Source organism: Cucumis melo, chromosome 3, assembly GCF_025177605.1.
Source record: "Cucumis melo cultivar AY chromosome 3, USDA_Cmelo_AY_1.0, whole genome shotgun sequence".
In the NCBI taxonomy this organism is placed as follows: Eukaryota; Viridiplantae; Streptophyta; class Magnoliopsida; order Cucurbitales; family Cucurbitaceae; genus Cucumis; species Cucumis melo.
In genome coordinates this window covers 3,953,867-3,960,881 of record NC_066859.1, presented here as the reverse complement: position 1 = coordinate 3,960,881, position 7,015 = coordinate 3,953,867, and the positions used below count along the sequence as shown (strand labels likewise).

The window sequence follows — 7,015 nt, the reverse complement described above, 5'->3', positions numbered from 1 at the left end:
CAATCTTTGCTTCCAACCTTCTCAAACCCTCCCTCAACACAGCTTTGAAGTCGAAGATTCCAAAAGAGATGAGAAATGGGAAAAAACTGGGTGGTAGAGAAGGTTGAAGAATGCAACGAATGAGAAAAATAAATTCAAAATTCCTGTTTTTTCCTCTTTCTTTTCCTTCAATCCCATTTTAAATAACAAATATATATATATATATATAATTAATGTTATTTCCATTTTCTTTTTTCCTTTCTTTTAAATTTTCTTCTCTTTTTTTTTAAAAAAATCCAAAATGATTGACACAAAGCATTACGATTTTTCTTCAACAACTTAAATTCAACTCCTATATTATATAACAATAGCAAAGAATCCAAGGATAATCTTGGGTTCACATATTTTGTAGGTTCAAAGTACATTGTATTTTAATGGATCAATCAAGGGGAAAGGTGGCTGAATTTGAGAAATACAACCCGATTATTTTGTTAAATCCTAACTAAATATGAGATTTATTTGTTGGACAAAATTGCAACAAAATTCCCTCTAAGTTAATGAAATATCACAAATTTAGATTCTCAATTAGTTATCTCATTACGCCATAACTATAACTCAATCTTAAATAAATATATTTAATTAATTAAGAAAATTTCAAATTTATATAATTAATTAATCCCTAGTATATATATTTTAATTAAATTCCGAAAAATACAAGACAAATTTGATTTTTCAAAATAATGTATTTCTAATAAGTTTTGAAAATATGTTTCTTTATTATTTTTTTTTTCCTTTTTGTTATTTTGAACTATATATTTATATATATATTTTTTCTACATATCTATAATCTATATTTAAGATATTCAATTAATAGAGGGCAAATTTGAACCTATTGTTATATGTTTAGATTCTGAAATTGCAGAGCAATTTTGAATTTTCAAAATAAGTATTTCTAATTAATAAGTTTTGGAAATATGTATCTTTTATCTTTTTCCTTCTTATTATTTTAAACTGTTTCTTTATGGGGTGTTTGAGGGAGGAAAAGGAATGAGGGAGGAAAAGGAATGAGGGAGGGGAGGTCCTCATTTGAGAAAAGATTAGGAGACGGAAAAGGTTAGGGTTTTAATCCCACCCCTTTTTTCCTTCTCAATCCGTCTCATTCCTTCTCATTTTCCCTTCTCAATCTGTCTCATTCCTTTTCATTTTCCCTTCGCATCCTTCCGTTTTCTACCTCACCAACCCAAAATCCCGTCCTCAATCCTTTCTAACTCCCTGAAACTTCCCTTCCCCCTCCCTTCATTTTCATTCTTCGTCCCTTATAGTACCGATTTTGGCCTCCCACATCTTTTTTGCTTTGTCTTCACCAGCCAGAGGTGTGTTCCTTTTTTCACCATTTCCAAATGCTACGTTTCCTCTTCTCCTTTGCATGGTTGATTTTGTTTTTATAAACCAATTTATTTTTTCCTCTAAATGCAGATCTCGGCTAAGTGAAACATTTCGTTGATGGAAGCCTTTGTATGTGTTGCCTCCGAAATTCTTCACCATCTACATTTTTTGGGTTTCGTTGATCGGCTTTTGTTTCAATGATTGAAGCCTCTGAACGTCATCGTGACCCATTTTGTTTACCCTTGTCGCTCGCCCTTTCCATTGTCAATTGAGGTTCCCCCTTACTGATAAGAATAGGTGCTTCATATCGTTCGATGGTGTTTGGGTCGAGCTAGGTACGGAAGGAGGCGATGTTTTCTTTATTTTCGCGTAATTACCGATGATGAGGTCCCTATTTTCATGTTTTTTTTTATTCATGGTCATACTTTATGCATTTGAACATATGTTTTTTTAAATATTTGTGAATCTGTTTATATCTGGTGTTGAGGTCTCCATTTTGCTATTTATGTTCATTGTGATGTTGTTGCCTATATCTGATTTGCATACCTACATGCTGGTATATTTTCTCCTAATGTTTGTATACCGTGAATACTTTGTACTTTCCATTGTAGTAGGCTTAATTTTCATTTTCCATGACCTTCTGATGCTTTTGTGCATTGTGTCAGGTTCGCTATGTTTTAACCTTGACCAACTATTCTGTTTACATGACTTTTCTTTTAACATTTGTTATGTGTTGTTTATTCCATTGTTTTTAGTCCATGCTCAGATTTTCTTGTTTCGAGGTCTTCAATGCATCATTACTTCTTCCATTTTCCATCTATATATACTTGTTATGTCATTCTGCCTTATGCGTGTTTCATCCTCTTACGTCTTCATAGCAACTCTCGGTTTTCCCTTTGTTTGGTATGTATATGCATGTCGTTTGTGTTCCATTATGTATTTGGTCTTCAAAGTCTACCTATGAACTTTTCATTTATTGAAGTTGTGATTCATGTTATGGCACTTGTTGTATGTTATTTTAAAGTCTTTCATGTCACCACTTGGATACTACAACCCTTTATCCATTTTTGTCGTTCATCTGCATGTCATTCATATCTTTGCATTTGAGGCCGTATTTCATTGTTCTTGTTCATTTTCCATGCCTTTCATATCACCACTTTGATAATGTTGCAATTTTTTAGCCTTTTTATCCATTTTCTTTCTTATGTGCATGCCTTTCATATCCCTGCATTTCGTACAATTGCATATATAAGTAAAGATAATAATTTCACTCAATGAAGTTCAATTTCAAATTATTGAATGAACTTCCTTCCTCTAAGGCACCAGAAACTTTCCCATCATTCTCGTTTTTCTTTCCACGTAACTGTTAACAGTTTGTTCATTTATCCTTCATACGTGTTGTTTGGTCGATAAAGAAAGGTCTAAACCCGCCCACCTTTTTCTTTTTATTTCTTTTTCCTCCATCCTCTACAAATTTCTGTCATTGATATGTATTCTTACCTTCTCTTTTGCAGTGATCCTGAGTACGAAGCCCGAACTTTTAAGGTACTAGGGTTTCTACATCATTCCACTAACATAAGTTATTTCGTGTCGCATGTTCTTTTTTTTTTTTTTGACATTCTATTATGTACGAATTTTTATCGAAAAACTCTGTATCTGGACTTTCGTGTGGGCTTCTATAAATATCTATATCATTGGCAACTATTTTTTCTTTTATATATTCGATGCATGTTCAATGTTCCCATCATTTTTTCCTTCTTTTTTTTTTCTTTTGCGTATTCCAATAGAAAGCGTTTTTTAGCAACATCAAAACGATGACGTGTATTTACACTATGGTAATCAAAAGATTGCGGTTTTCAAATTTAATATTTTTTACAACTCTACATTGGCCATATGGCTTTCATAGCACCTTCATTTGGAAAGTAAAAAAAAAATTTGCAATTTTAACGTACGTGTTTTCTTAATTTTTCTATATACATTGTATTATTTTTTCCTAAATTAGTGGATAACGGGCTAATTAAGTTATCATGTGGATGGCCTAAAAGCGACGAATCAAGCATCTGCAAAAACCAAACGATTTATTTCAGTTGTTTATAATGAGAAGTATATTTTTACGTATGTTCTTAAACCATAATTTCTAAAATGAAAGCGAGATTTTCAATTCCAAGGTTCTAATTGCATGATCTTAACACCGCACTAATAAACTATTTTTGCATGAAACACGACACTCGAACTACGCTATCATTTCTCAAAAACACATGTTTTTAAATCTATTTAGAACGATATTCACCATGTGCTACCTAATAGTTGTTTCAATATTTTCCTAATGTTATATTCTTCAGCAGGTTCCTCTTTTCTTAGCTTGAAATGGATCTATCCGAACTTGCGGCAATTCTAACATTATTCACGGTCCCCCAACGTCAGTTACTAATGACGTTGGATGAACTGTTAAATAACCACAAGAGGCTAACTTGAAGACTTGGTGACACTAGGAATAGGATTAAGTACCTAGCGATACTTTCGAATGATCCACGAGTCTGACCTTGTATTTCGGCAAAGTACAAGAATGGACATAAGATGTTTTGCAATTTTGTGTCATCTACTTGGAACAACAGTCGGATTAGCACTGATGAAAATCGACAACGTAGAGGAGATGGTTGCTATGTTTCTCCTTGTGCTAGTGCACGATATGAAGAACCACGAGATACAATGGGAGTTTGTACGGTTCCGTGAGACAGTCTCGCAACATTTCAACATAGCATTGTTGGTTATGTTATGTCTGCATTATGAGTTGCTGGTAAAACCACAACCAGTGACGAGCGCATGAACAGGTGCACGGTGGCGGTGTTTCAAGGATACAATTTCTTATATTGGATTTAATTGATAATGAACATCTGTTCGCTATTATGATTTAGCATTTATTGTTCACTGCAGAATCACCTTGGTGCATTAGACGGCACATACATAAAGGTAAACGTGATCGCAAGTGATCGACCTAGGTATAGAACGCAGAAGGGCAAAGTGGCCACAAACGTCCTCGACATATGCCGCACGAAAGGGGACTTCGTATTCATCTTAATCGACTAGAAAGGATCTACAGTGGACTCGTGCATCCTTAGAGATTCCATTTCACTACCCAATAGACTAAAGGTTTCGAAGGGCAAAATGAATTGTTACCCACTAGGACTTTTTTTGTTGTAATACCCTCATTTACAGTGTATAATGCGGTCGATGTCATACTAGGGTATTACTACCTATGCAATGCAAGGTACTCGAATACGGAGGGATTTTTGGCTACTTATAGAGGCTAAAGATATCACCTATAAAAGTGGCATGGAGCCAGAAATGTACCAACACCAGCAAATGAGTTCTTCAACATGAAACATTCTTCCGCACTAAATGTTATTGAATAAGTGTTTGGACAGTTGAAGGATCGTTAGGCAATCTTTCACGGAAAGTCAAACTACCCTGTTCAAGTTCAATGTCGTACGATTATGGCGTGTTGTCTACTGCATAATCTAATAAATCGAGAGATGACGAACGTCAACCTTTTTTTACGATGAGGGTGACTCAAATTACGCAACGACTGGAGGTGACGACACAAACTACATTGAGACCTCAAACGAGTGGAGTTAATTGAGGGATGACCTTGCCGAGTCAATGTTCAGTGAATGGCAATTACGTAACCACTAGTACCATATGAGTTCTTGTATATGCATGTTATTTTAATTTTTGTACTTTGTCGTCGTTGATGTCATTTTAATAGAATGTTTTTGCGTATAGACGAATTTGTTTGACAACCAACCCAACTATCGAGTCCAATGTGCCAAGCGAAAGCGAGGGAGTTGAACCAAAAGATGGGGTCGATATGGAGTTCCCTACAATGTATAGCTACGGAATGAACATGTCGCTCGAAAACATTATAGGCGCACAACTTGGTAGGTCCAGTGATTGTAGGTTGGGTTCCAGCAACTCAAAGAGAAAGCGTGGAGGGCAGACTGTCGAGATTGTAGACGTCATTGACGAAGCCATGGATCGTATGAATGACCAGCTCAGGGCCATTGCAAAGTGGTCGAAGGTAGCTAGGCATGAGGAAGATGTTGTGTGGCAGGAAGTCATTAGACAGTTGCAGGCTACCCTCAGCTTAGTGTAGCGAACAGTGCGTGATGTATGATGGTAATGACACAGAAGCTATCTATCATGAAAGCCTTCTTGGACCTACCCGATGATATGAAGCTCGCATACAACAACGTCATTTTACACGATAACCCATGATTGGTTATCCATTTCAACCGCATGACTCGTATTTTTTTTTTCATTGCTGTTTTTTCCTCCTGCATGATGTCCGATGTAATTGACTTCACCTTATAACTCCATCCTAATAATAATTTCGTTCTTGTGTATTTGGCTTTCGTTTGAATGAAATTCTGTTGGCAGTCGATGGTTTAAATCACTTTTAATGATACACAATTTCATTAATAATACGAATTTTTTATAAAAAAATAGTACAGGAATAAGAATTAAAAAATTATAAAAAATAATTTTCATAATCCTTTTCACATAATCCTTCCCCCTAACACAGGTTATCATAACCCCCTCATAATCTTTCCCACATAATCTTTTGCCCAAACAAATGTTATCATAATCCTTCCTTTTTCATAACCTAAGGGTTATCATAATCCTTTCCCCCCATAATCCTTTTCTTTCCTTTCCTTCCCCTAAACGGACTTATATGTTTATTTTTTGGTTGTCCATAATGTATATTTAAGAAATTGTTAATAGATTTTTATAGTGAGCTTTCGATTCTATCTTTGAAAAATGTTAGGAAATATGTATTTCATATAAGTTTTTGAAACATTGTTATTTATGTTTTTTTAAAATTTTAATGTGGTTTTAAACTAATTTGTAGACTATATGTTATTTGTTTAACATTATTTGTATATTAATTACATTTCTTATAACATCTTTTAACAATATATTCCAAAAATTTATGTATGTTATACAACTAGAAGACAATAATAGAATTATAACGAACAAGTTTTTGTTATGGTTGTACAACGAATAAAGACTATTCTTGAAGGTAGATGAATTAAATCTTTACAGTATCTCAATTATCGTGTTGTTGAGGTATATGTTCCATTTTCATCTTCGTTTCAAGAATTTGTATAATGTATTCAAGGTAAACTTTTTATGTCCTCCAATCTTGTGTCTCATTTTCGTGGTGTTGACTCAGTATCGACTGGTGCTGCTGAAAGTAAACGTATTTGAATAGTGAACTACCAAGTACCTAGCGCATTTAATTATTATAGCAATGCGTATTTAATGATTCTACGCAGTGAATTAAATAGCAAATTCAAGGTATTTTATATTCACAATTTTCATTTTTTGAATGTAAAGTTTTCTTAAATTCTTTAAAATTTAAGTATGCTTAAATTTTCACTTTTGTTAATACACTAATTTTTTCCTTCTATCTTGTGCATTGATTTTTTTAAAATTTCAACAAATACAAAGTATTTATGTATTTATTTAATTATATATTAGAAATTTCAACCAATTTGAACTACAAGAAAAAGGGATCACCTGACGCACAAAAGCATTGGGAGTTATACAAAAAGGCGTCTGGAGATCCTCTACCGATGCATAAATGATC

The 7,015-nt window shown here is 33.9% G+C and overlaps 1 long non-coding RNA gene across 1 annotated transcript; it reads left to right on the top strand.

Annotated features, from left to right (window-relative positions):
- The first annotated feature begins 1,024 nt into the window (after nucleotides 1-1,024).
- On the top strand, nucleotides 1,025-3,066 carry LOC127148377 (uncharacterized). Its single transcript, XR_007819330.1, has 3 exons — nucleotides 1,025-1,352; nucleotides 1,456-1,700; nucleotides 2,880-3,066. It is a non-coding gene; the product is annotated as an uncharacterized LOC127148377 (long non-coding RNA).
- The last annotated feature ends 3,949 nt before the right edge of the window (nucleotides 3,067-7,015 follow it).